The sequence below is a fragment of the Sipha flava genome, unplaced genomic scaffold, assembly GCF_003268045.1.
Source record: "Sipha flava isolate LNK unplaced genomic scaffold, YSA_version1 71_pilon_pilon, whole genome shotgun sequence".
In the NCBI taxonomy this organism is placed as follows: domain Eukaryota; kingdom Metazoa; phylum Arthropoda; class Insecta; order Hemiptera; family Aphididae; genus Sipha; species Sipha flava.
Window position 1 is genome coordinate 1,055,145 of NW_020273611.1, and position 13,550 is coordinate 1,068,694.

Below are 13,550 nucleotides of genomic sequence, written 5' to 3' on the forward strand. Positions count from 1 at the left end.
CTGCTTCCGCTTGATTTTGACCAGTTCCAGATATGAGATTAGGTACACTTAACAGTTTTTCGGAATTTTTATATGAAACAATTACTGGTAATCGATCAACAAGCTCTTTACCTGTTAAATCTGGGAGTAGCTTACCATCCCAATGAACAACAACTGGACCTACTTCTGATGTATTAAATTCTTTTCGAAGTTGATCTGCTCTATCCTTACGTAAGCGCTGGCGTATTCGGTTAATAGATGTCCGATTTAAAATTAAATCATTTACAACTAAACGCTTCTACAGTAGCTGTTAATATATAAACTGCATCGCGATCACTTATTTTACACCTGTCCAATGCGATTGCAAGTTTCGGTGTTATAAAATTTTTCTTACCTCTACTTTGAAATGTATGAAGATCTAGGAATTCGGATGTGTTACCAATATCTAACGATTTGTTTAAAATATTTTCACCAGCATCAGAATCGCTATCAGAACTTGTAGAACAAATTATTTCGCTGTCAACAGTACGTCCTACAATAAATTAAATTTATAGAATAATTTAAAATGGTTTGATAGAAATTTACTGTCTTACTTGCTTGTTCAATTTCTCCATAAGCTCTCTTTTTCCGTTTTGTAACTGCTTCTAACCGAGTAATTACTTTTTCTTCAGTTTTTTGTAAATTTTTATATTTACCAAGCATACAACCAATTCTGCCTTTTTCTCTTTGAGATAGTAAGAATTGTCGATCTATTTTTATTTTAATAATATCCAATGCATTCATATGTGCAATATCAAAAAGGTCATCTAACTCATTCACAAAACATTCTTGTTTTATCTTATTTATTTCGGTTTTTCACGTTGCATGTTTTTGTAAAGTTCTCCATTCTTCGTATAATGATTCCAACTTCTTAATGTTATTGTGTTCTTGTCTTATTGGAATGCGAGCTTTTTGCCAAAATACAACTATTTCTTGGATAACAAGTTTTGCACTTTCGTGTAAGTTGAGTTTTACTTTACGCATATTAAAAAAAAGTACACGTAACGCCTGTCTTTTTGACGGTAATTTACTACCAATAATTTGGTTGCAAGTACTACCAATTAAAAAAATTTTACCTTGTTCACGAAGAATAATATTTGAAGTAGATGTTGAAGCCATAATGAAAAAATATGTATAATATTTTGTTTTACTATCTATCGTGGTAACTGTTTCGAATCATTAAAATATTAAAAGATAATCAAATCAAATAGTTAAATTATTAAATGCTGTTTGCTTATCTTAGATAATAAATTCAATCAGTTACAAATGTAATAATATAATGATGTTAGATATTTTGTAATCTTGTGAAATTGTCACATTATTAAATAACGTTTTATACATTTTATAAACTTGTATGTTTCATAATTAATTATATATAAAAATATGATGATAATCAAAAAACTATATAAAAAATTTAATTTACCATAAATAATGTACCACACATATTTATATATGAACGAGTTGAAACGAGATATAAATAAAACATTAAAAAAAAAAACGTGGTTATCTGAATAAAATCGTGCTTTTGAATTTTAAAGACTGAGGGGAACGGGTTAAACTTAACCTATCGACATGAAATTTTGTACACATAATTTTTATATATATTGGAACCAAATTAGGGGGTAAGACTGAAAAAAATGTTATAAAAAAAAAATATATATATATATCACTTTTCACAGCACCAAAACGACTACTAATGTACTAAAACAGTTTTAAACCCTAATTGTGTCTGAACACTTTTCAATTATTAAACCGTTTAGTAGTTAGTAAATCACTTACCACTCTACTAAATTACTGGTATAGTTTGAACTAGCCTTTAGTTTAAGCGGTTGGTGGGAACGTACATAAAAACATATCGTTCTGTTTCTTCCGCAATCGGGTGAAAGAGGCAACATTTACGGATTACCGGTTTTCGACAATATCTAATTTTTTTTTTTCGTCTGTACTCAAAAAAGAATAATCGTAGAAATTTGAGATCTTCACCGAATAAGCATTCGAATATGTACATTTTCATAAGAATTCAATTTCTTTTAAGCGTTATTTATAAATTCGCAACATTTTTGCAGTCGAATATTTATAATACTTGCGATTTTAACATAAATTAAACTATAATATAAAACTATTTTAACATAATGTTTCTCATGAGTATTTCATTTCAATAAAAAGCGAATTTTAGTCGTGTTAGAAAATGTAATTTCGGCAAACTTGGTTTTTTTGACGATTTCCGATTAAAGGATATTAGTCTTATTTGTTGTACTGTACAATATAATATTTGTTGATTAAAATTTTGATCGTAAAAACTCTATGAAACTTGTCAAGTACTTAACATTAGCATTTTATAGATGCTGCATAACTTTTTGAGTATGCAAATTAAATATGCACTGATTAATAAATATTTTAAAATTGTAAATTTTTTAAAAAATATTATCTATTAGTACATTTTATTTTCAGCGCAAATATTTTTGAATAATTTGATAATTTAACTTGCCCAAGGCGTCCATAAGTTTTTGTATGAAGTAAAAATAAATAAAAATTTTAGTGGGTTACAATAATACAAATAAAAAAAAGTAATTCTATCGATATCGAATCTGAATAATAAAGCAAAAAAAAATAAGGCAAAAAATGTACAAGGCTCCGGAGAGATTCGAACTCTCGATCTCCTGTTTACTAGACAGGCGCTTTAACCAACTAAGCCACGGCGCCGTTGTTGAATGGTTGTGGAAATGTTTATATATTTAAACACTTTTTCTTATTACAATTTTGTATTATATTTGGATGATAATACCATAAAAAAATAAAAATTATTTTGAATTTGTACATTAAATTATCAGTTACTTTTCATACTCATAAGTATTCACCATTTTAATTTTATTCTAATGACTAAATTAGATTTTTAGTTAAAACTGAGTAACTACATTAAAAATAACATATTTTATTTGGATTTGTGATTTAGAATGTAATTTTTTTTAGCTAATAAGTTAAAAAGTTATCAAGTTACCTAATATAAATATACGTTTTTGTCACTCATTTTAAACAATTATTATAAATACTAATGTCAAATAATTTTCATAATGATTAATGAAAAAATGGAATATTTATTTGATTTTATTTAACTCGGATTATAAGTTAGCTGTCTCATTACATTTCATTACATTTCGAATGAACACGTTTTTAAGACTGAATATGAAAAAATAAATTAAATTTTTCATATTCAGTCACAGTTTTATTAACATTCTACGTACTTACCTGATGATGAACTTTAATTCGAAACCGATCGTACTTTAAAAGTATAATAAGTAAAACTCCAGGCTAAACTTTTATGTATTTATTTATTTATATTTACTAATTGTTTTGTTTATTTATTTATAAATTATAAACTAAAAATTGTTTTATAGTTAACACTCGTAAATTAATACATAAATAAATTATATATATTTGATATTATTCCTGTAATCAATATCATCGACTATCTACTATCTATAATTGTAATTATATTCGCTAGGTAATATAGTTATAGTTAATATTTCCCCTGATATACGTCATCGTTTTGAATATTCTAAAATGTAATACATTTTTTTTAACAAAATGACAACCACCGCATTCCGGTTATTTACATTGCATATTTATTTTATGCCCAAACAAAAATTCGTTAAGTACTAAATAGTGGTAAAAGTAAAAGTAAATTGATGTAACTACATAGCAAAAAGTGCAGTGGTAATATAGAACAAGTAGTATAGAACAAGAGCAAAAAAGAGAGTAAATAAAAACCATTGAAAAAATATAAAATATACCTAGTTTTAAAGAAAATATTTTCAAAAGTTTCATCAGAGCAGATATGAATGTTTAAATCTAATAGTTTTCGCATGAAAAATTTTGTACTCCATAGAAACATTGATAATTCAACAAATTTAATGCACTTGTTACGTATAAGTTTTGAAAAATATTAAATTAAATTTTCTGTTTCAATTTTTAAATAAAACTAGTACCTAACTCTTAACTTGATGAGTCTTGTAATAAATTAGTTAATTAAAAATATTGCTCATATATGTTTAATTCTTAGAACACTGAAAATATTCAATTTATTTAAATGATAATACGCACTTTGTTATTTGTCAATGACCAACGTAGTCGGAATGAATAAAACGTGTGATTGAACGACATGCATTTACGTGTAAAGGTGTTCAAATATGACAGTATATTTTTGATAATTTAGTCAACACTGTGAAATGAATTTTTTTCCCGAGTGTTATTGTTGTAAAATTTGGTTTTTGAATGTCAAGTGTTTGTCGAAAAAACGAATAAAAAAATATTATATAATAAACCAGGGGAGTAGGTATGTACGAATAAAGCGGCTTAACATTATTGTTTTGTAGACAAAGAGTTATGCTTTGGCAAATACGTAAATTTATTTTGATTAATATGATTTCCGTTAGTGCGAAGATAATAGTTTACATTTGGTTTCACTGAAAAATTAATGCAACGCGTTTTGTAGTCAAACTTTAAAAACATTAAAAATCAATACTCTGTTGTTGCGATGTGTGATGTGCTGCGGTTAGCGTTTCGATACGGTTGAGAGGTACGAGAAAGTTATTACGGCGTGTCTAGCGACAGATTACGTTTACTCTAACGTTTTTACTTTAATAAGTCCGCGAAAGGACAATATATCCGTTGGAGATGTCAGCGTTGCCAGGAAGAGTAATAGCGGACGAGAACGCCCATCAACCAAAAGTTGAGAAATCACGGGGCTTTAGCGCTATACCGTGATCCCAAACGGAATTTTTATTATGCTCCCATGCTGATTGACGGATTCCAGTTAAAAACAATCACGGAATTCGTTATTGGAAACGTAACCGTGCATTTACGGGCGAAGTAATAATACAATACAGCCCATCAAAAGCTTTACGTGTTCGGTATGTAAGTTCAACGTATTCAAATGTATTCGTTCGTTTTTTAAATTGTTTCGCAATGATTGGCACGTTTATTGATACGAATGTCAGGGTGCTCGAAGCAATAATATGCGTGCGGAACAACAGTTATTATGTAAATTGCACCGGAAAATGTATATTATTTTCCCGTGATTTGAATATAAATCGCTAGGTATCTTTACAATTGGAAACGGTGCAGTTAAAACATTTCGATTAAATCAAAATTGTAATAATAACGATATATCTATCGCTAATACCTTAACCATCGATCGATGATCGATAACGAAACTGTTATTTTGGCATTGTTATCGATTACCGTAAAATGGGGTAACTCCGCACATAATTTACTATTTTTTTCAAATATTTCTGAAGATTGTCCGGAGTTAACCGCAAAAGAATACCCTTATCAGTATAATCCAATACAATTTAAAAATTATTTTGTCCGAAGTTACCCTTTCAGTCCGGAGTTACCCCATTTTACGGTAATTGTCACTGGAAAAAATGTTTAGTACTTCTAATCAAATCCTATTCATAAATTGTACACAATTATTATATTTATTGTACTTAAAAATTATTATAATTGTTAGTATTTTTTATTTTTATTTTTTTTTTCTGCGGTTATTAAGTCCCTATGACCATCCTGCCTGACGACCAAATCGTCGCACCACCTCTATTCATTATTAAATCCTTCTAGTTTACTTCTCCATCTAATTAATAATGAATAGCAATACGATAGTATTACACTTTATGAGATAAATAAATAAAATTAATCATAGAATCATTGAGATGATATAACAATTGATTTTTCTTGAACAATTTTAAAATATATAATACTTTTTTTTTTTTTATACGTATGTTACGTATGTTATTTCTATAGGCACCATTAATACAATTGTGGAAAAAATCAATCTTATATGTAGTAAAGAATACAAAAATCGTAATTTCTAGTTGATGTTTTTTTACAAAACCAACGCAAAAGGAAAAATGATTTACAGTGTGACACGAATGTTATTCTTTTTATTTTTTTCTATGTAGCATGTTACGATCGTAGTACGACCAAACGTACTCGTTCATAACATTTGTACGCGACGAGTGACACACAAAAAAGTCTTTATCGAGCCTCAATAATAGATATTCGTAACGTAAGGACTTGATAGTTGCTTTAATTCATATCGTTTATCGTTAGCGCCGTATTTCTATTTGTTACGCCCAAGGCCATATCTGGTGGTGGTGGTCCAGGATGTCTGACCCCCCACGAAATTTCTTCAATATTTTACAAATGTTTAGAATAATTATTCTTTTTTAATACCAACATAAATATTTTCAGTCAAAAATGACTTAAGCTCCAATTAATCATTAACTGCTTTTAATTTTATATCATAATATCATATGAAAAAAGAACCGAATGGGCCTCACTCTGTTGTACAGTAGGGGGTAGAGGGTACCTCTTTTATAGGATAGGTCATTACAATGGATTTGTTAAATTTGAATGCAATGATAGGTATCATTATATACGAATAACGCTTCTGAACGGAGATGACTTGTTACTCTAGAATATAATACATTGCTATATATAAATATTGTAATAAGTATATTTTATTTTAAAACTAGAAATTTATTTTCAATTAGGATGGATTGGCAGTTGAATACGGTGGCATAGTTAATTTTTTTAAAAATCATGCATGTAGTTGTTATAATAATACCTTATATTAACAAACTAGTATCAATTTTAATATTTATATATGTGATATCGTATAATGTTTAGTGGTCATTACACATGTTGACAACGTTGACATTGATACTTTGATACCTTGATCACGACTTTTAAAATTAACCATGGATTTTATGTATTTGGTATATTTATTTTTTGACACAAGCAATTTATTTTTATCATTTAACTAGGATGAGTAGGCAATTAAATATAATATGGTTAATAAAATTTTCAAAATCATTATATTATATTATCTTAGTTATACTAGTATCAATTTTATTATTAATATCTATAATATTGTATGTTTTGTTTAAATTACACATGTTGACGTTGATACTTGATTATGACTTTTGTAATCAACCATGGATCGTATGTAATCGCTTTAAATTAATAGGGTTCTACATTTGGATGATTCCTTGTGAAACAATTACATATAACATATTAACATAAAGTAGAGTCATTTTCCACAAATTTTTGCAAAAATTTCAATAATTAAGTTTATTTCAAATGGTCTTAAAAATATTTTCTTCAAGTCCGGTAAAAATGTTTTTATAGTTTTTTGAAGAATAACTTATAGATAGATAACCTAGTGTTAAAATGTTGAACCTTAAGTGTAACAGAATAAATTGTATGAATTTTTATCTACAAAATAACTTGCAAATGATCGTGATTTTGACACATTTTATACAAATTTGAACTTTATGAGATCATAAAAAAAAATTGTGTGAAACGATTTTTAATTTTTTTTAGTTGCAGTAAGTATAACTTATAATGAATCTTGTATCAAATTTTCAAGAGTTTTTGGACAGCCAATTTTTTTTATAGATATTTCAAAAAAAAAAAAACATAGAAAAATTGAAAATTTAAATTGAGTATAAATAAATCAAAAAAATTTAAAATACTTCGAAAACGTTACCATGTATAGAAAACACTAATTTAAATATTTGGTGAAAATTCAAAGTGTATGCGGTTTTTCGTTTTTGAATTAGAGTATTTTATAAAAAAAATGTAGTTTGCCAAAACGTGGTTTTGCGTAAAAATTTACGTTTTTTTGTAATATTTTTATGGGTTTTTCGATGCTTTTAAAAAATATTGAAAAAGTTTGATTTTTTTACTTGTCCAAGTACCATCTCAATTCATTTTCTTTTCAGAAAAGTTGCTGTTTAAGAAAATCGAAGTATTTTTACTGCTCCAAAATGTGATGACAGACACAAAAAAAATAAAAAAAAACACACATCATTGTAAAACCAATAGATTCCACCATTCCATTCAGAATCTAATATGATATTAATTTTAATAAAAGAAGATTAAATCTTTTTCCGTCTTATTTTTAACCAAATATTAAAAGTTAAAATCTAAATTTAATAAAATTATAATGTACATGTTTTAGACCTCTCCCAAAAAAAATTTCTAGATACGGCCTTGGTTACGCCCATGTTATTATTATTGTTGATAATATTAATAAAAAATGAACAAATGAAAATCCCTCTAACTAGATTAAATTGAATATTTTTTTTTTGCGCTCAGATATTTTATAACAGATTAGGTTTTCCCAAACATCTCATTGTTGTGTTTCTTTTGTTAATTTTCAGTTTACAACTAACCGTAAAATATTATCAAATATTTAATACAAGAACGACGTAAAAGAAAGTAACAATACTCTGTAAACAAATAAACAGTGGTGAGTGACGTATAATTATTGCACTCCGAAGAGTATGCGCTGTCAAAGGACAGCAATGAGGACGGTTCGGTGAGGGTTGGAGAAGAGTAATAATTAGTCGGTCGGTATATACACTACCGGCAATATGGATAATTATTTACGTACTATGCATAATTATTTCTAAGCAATGAGTTGTGTCAGCTGGTTTTTGGCAATGTGAATGTCATACATGTTGAATGATCATTTATTTCAGATATTACCTAGGCGTCTTGGAAAACGCCTAATCTTCGTATGAATTGTCACATATTTTATCTTAAGCGTGAAAATAAAATCAATTTATATGTAATTAAATAATATTAATAGTATTTAAATGTTTAAATAATCCTTCATAATTTACTGATTTATTAATCATTTACAAATATGAGCGAACCTACGTCTATCAGTAAGATAATCTATATAGTAAGGGAAGGTCGAATGGAAGAAAAAAATATTAACTCAGATGGATTAATTTTAAAATGCACTTTACGCTTATAAACAATGATAAGTAAAAATGTTTATTGGACTTGCTCGATCACTTTCACAAGTTCTACTTGAGAGGGATTCCCAATTATTTTACAGTACTTCAATGTATATTAGGCTAAGGAAGTAAACAACGTTAGTGGACACAGTTCATTTTCAAGAACCTTTGTGTTTCTAGTTATAAGCGCAATATATCTCAGTGCTTTTGCACAAATATACTTAAAACTAGATGAAAATACTAAATTTGTTTGAAATACCACACCAAAATCTCGAATAGTACTAATTTCTTCTATAAGGTCATTCAAAAAGTGATGCACACAAATAATTCATCTTATTATCGAAGCGGGAATAGACATTTTGAGTTTTATGCTATGTATGCTATACTTCAATGCATTCGACAAATACCACTTTCCAAATCTATTAAGGTTTGTAATATTTTACTATGATATTATACTGTTACAATTACTTATTTTGATAGCACATTTATATATAGTCGACGAATAATATTTTAAATTACAAAATATGTTTTCATGCATATATATATTATATAATAACGCCGACGACTCTGTTTTTGGCATTATATATTTTATGAATTATGTATACATTGACTTCTAGACATTATTTATTGTTCATAGTGACATAATGACGGATCACTTGTACGCTACATTGCCAGTTAAATATTTTAATGAAGTGTTTAAAACAGAATCGGGATTAAATTTATTTCCAGTCTAACGGCATGTAAATCAGGCGAAACAAGTCCCACGACAATAAAAGAAAAATGTGTAAACTAGATAATATAAAGAAATGTAAGCTAGGAAAGGAAGGGTATTGACAAATTGTTGGTCTGTTAGTTCAGGCTAGAGACTCCTTTTTTATTAATTGTAATTAATCACTGTGCAAGCAGAAAAAGTGGTTTCCTTTCGTTATATTTTGATAAAATACATGTTTCTATTATACTCTGAAAATTTATTTTATTTTTATTTTTATTTTCCTAAAACCATTACTCTAATTTTTACGAATAATACAGAGTTGATAGTACAGAGATAATTTATAAAAAAATTAAAAACGAATTTATTAGAGACATGTTTTCAGTCTACTCAACTAGATATCATTACTTGGAAGTCATAAGTGAACAGAAATGCATAATAAATCATAGTCTTCAGAAAAATCATATGTAAATTAAAAAAAAAAAAAAAATAATAATCAATTGCTGTTACGTAGGACATCAAGTTACGACATATACAACGCTTATACCAGTAGCGGATTCAGAGGAGGGGCACAGGGCACATGTCCCAGCTGTCAATTTTCTATCGACAATTTTTTTTATGTTACTACGAGTATCTTTTAAATGAAAAATACAATAAATAAGAATGATACTACCTATTAGCATAATAATTATTTAAATTTAAACTGGATAGATATGTTTGCATAAATGAAGACTTCAACTTGTCTATAAGATTGTAAAGTATGAGAATCTATAAGGATGTTTTTATTTATTAATGACTACATACACGAATAATAATTTGCTTATAGGTATAAATTATTTTCTTGTTGTGTGATATTATGTTATCAACATTATATTAAATATATTACGAATTTTGTTTAAAAATAAGAGTATGCACTATTAATTATGATTAAAGAATCATTATACAATTAATATGTACCCCCCCCCCCCCCCATCAAAATATTCAAGATCCTCCCATGGCTTATATTATGTACAATGTATATAGTAGGAGGTAGTGTTTCACAGAGATTTACTCAACGCAATAGGAGGAAAAATGAAAACATTATAAAACTACATTTAGTAGGTACCGAATGAATGCGACAAAAATAGCATCGAAATCCAAATCGGTAGTGAGTTGAACCCAATTCCAATGAATTTTTCGTGATTTTTCAAGATATTTATAAAATAGAATAGTTAATTTAAAAATTCTGAATCTATTTTCAGTTTTTTTTATTTTGATCTTAGTTTAAATATTTATCGCTTAGAAAGGTTTTTAAGGAGGTTTATCGATATCGGATTTTTTTTTAAATTTGCTCAATTTTTTTTTTATTGATCAGTAATAATATTGATTGTAAATTTATAATTAATGGTAATATAAAGGATCTTCCAATAAGGATGCTCGATTTTTAAATGTAAATACAATAAGTTGTGAGTGAGATATTTACTAATTTTTTGTTTTTATTTGAAAGATAATTATGGCAATTAAGTATGAAATGTTACGTCATTCAAATGTCCATCACGGTTCCTGGTGGCATGTATTCGAGAGGTCCAGTTTTCTATGACTGTCGCATAAATCTGTTTGAATTTGGTTGATTGCAAAATCAGCACAAAAACGTAAAATAAGTATTTTTCTGAAAAATCTGAAATATGTAAAAAAAAATAATGTACGTTCAAATTTTAGATTTAATATCATGGCATTGAGAAATGAATTTGTTTCAGCTATATTTTACAATAAATAAAAAAAGAATGCAAATGCTATAAGTCCCGAGCCCTGATTATGATGATCGGAGTCATTTTTCTGGTCGAAATCGTGTACAAAGACACAAAAAAAAAAATAGCATGTGCTAAAATAATAGACGATTACTATTGCTGAGGGTTCGATTATCGGCATAATGGTAGAATTGAAGGTTTTAATAATTTTTCTGCATTTTTCTCAACTAAATTCCCTATTGAACTAATTAGAACCCATTTTCCATCTTTATATTTTTCACTTTTTATTTAGCGATCATCAGACCAACCATTTTGGTCAGTATAGTGTATACGGGCGAAAAATAACCGCATCAATGTAAAACCAACACATTGCTCATTCCAGTCCGAGTCTAAAAATAAAGATAGGAAAAACTGCTCTAAAATAAGGTAATTTTAGATTGTTTCATGGAAACAATTTAGACGATTAAATATTTAATTTGAATTAACCTTTCGTCAATCGTTGGGTAGATTAATAGGTATACATAACACTAATTATGATTGAGGATAGTACATCACTATGCATAGCGTGTAGGAAATACGGAAGTATTTCGATCAACGCATTGCCATACAAACCCGCTCGAAATAATTTACATTTATTAGATTTTAGTTTAGCACACGTACAGCAATAATAGTATTATGTGCATGCGACACGTAATGATTGTTACGATAAACCATACTACTATTATTATTTGTACTATTATCAGTCACATTATTTTTAACGAACCACCTTGTTAATTAAAACCCGAAGACGGATGTTCATCGCGAGAAAACGAATATTGTCCAAGCCTTAATTCAATCGAATTTGTACGCCTAATGTTATTGTTGGCCATTTATTAAATTTTAGTCGATAAATCTATTCGACGAACTTTTGTTTTAACGAATCACTCTACGTAACGAATTGTTTTACGAAACCATGATGTTTTCAAAAAAAAAAAAAAAAGTTTCCATTTCACCAATTTATTTTAAAATATTATTTCATTATTTTATTTTTACGGACCGAAAAATACTCATTGGATGATATATTTAATATTTATTAAATGTTTTCAAATGTTTTTACATCAACTATAATTAGAATGTATGTTAGTAGCTTGATAAAATAACACAAAAAAAAAAAAAAATGTATATCAAATCAATCATAATACTATGACATTATATTACTACACTATTACAAAAACGTGAAAGTACGATTCTCGCACGGACATTGTAAAACGTCAATTCTATAATTATGTGAGGTATAATTTTATAAAAGGTGCATGTAATTATGCTGCGTTCGGTTTTTTTTCCCGATATTAAATATATTAATATATTAAAATAGTATTCAAAATAATACACGATGCAGTTCACACCGATAAAATAATAATTAAGTACAACCTAAATATTCAATTATATGGTTTAGTATAGTTATAAATAGAGTTAGGATTTTGTGATTCCACGAAACTCAAGAAAGACCACTTAAAATAAATAAACTAACTAAAACCTAACTCGAGCCACAATAGAACTGAATAACCAAAAGAAATTTAAATTTAATATTATATAAAAAAAATTAACTTAATGTAATAAAATATATATACAGTAAGTTCTCGTTTAACGTCACCTCATTTAGCGTTGTTTCGCTATTGTGTCGTAGAAGTTATGTTTCGTTTAACATTGCTACGGTTTCAGTATAACGTCGTTTGTAACACATGTGTTCATCAAATTATTGTTATATTTATATAATTTCATATAAAAATATGTAATTTAATATGGTCGACCTTTTTCGGATAATACATGTTATTATTTTTATTGACATACTTATCATACGAGAATACAATTTGTATTTAAGTAATACTATGTAGGTATTTCGTAATCGTTTTTCATTTTATTGATGGTCAGTTGTTCAACGACACTTTTTGCAGTCTTTTTTTATGTCTATACAAATACGAATTATTTAAGTGTCAATAAATTAACAATAAAGAATAAAATAATTAAATCGTGTAATTATAACAACCCTTATAACAACTATATGTTATACAATACATATGTCTACATACATTGTTATTTATTGGCAGGAACCCATTATAATAAAGTGTGGGTAAAAAGTGTTTCACTTAACATTTTTTCGATTAACGTTGTGTTTTCTAGGAACCCAACCTCGACATTAAACGAGGACTTACTGGATATATATATTTGTAATATATACATAATTTAGATATAAGTTTTGTTTCAACTGTACGAATTAATATACAAATACACAGCGATTAATAT

General features: G+C 27.4%; 1 non-coding gene across 1 annotated transcript; it reads right to left on the reverse strand.

Annotated features, from left to right (window-relative positions):
* Positions 1-2,647: 2,647 nt before the first annotated feature.
* On the reverse strand, positions 2,648-2,721 carry Trnat-agu. Its single transcript has one exon. It is a non-coding gene; the product is annotated as a tRNA-Thr (tRNA).
* Between the last annotated feature and the right edge of the window lie 10,829 nt (positions 2,722-13,550).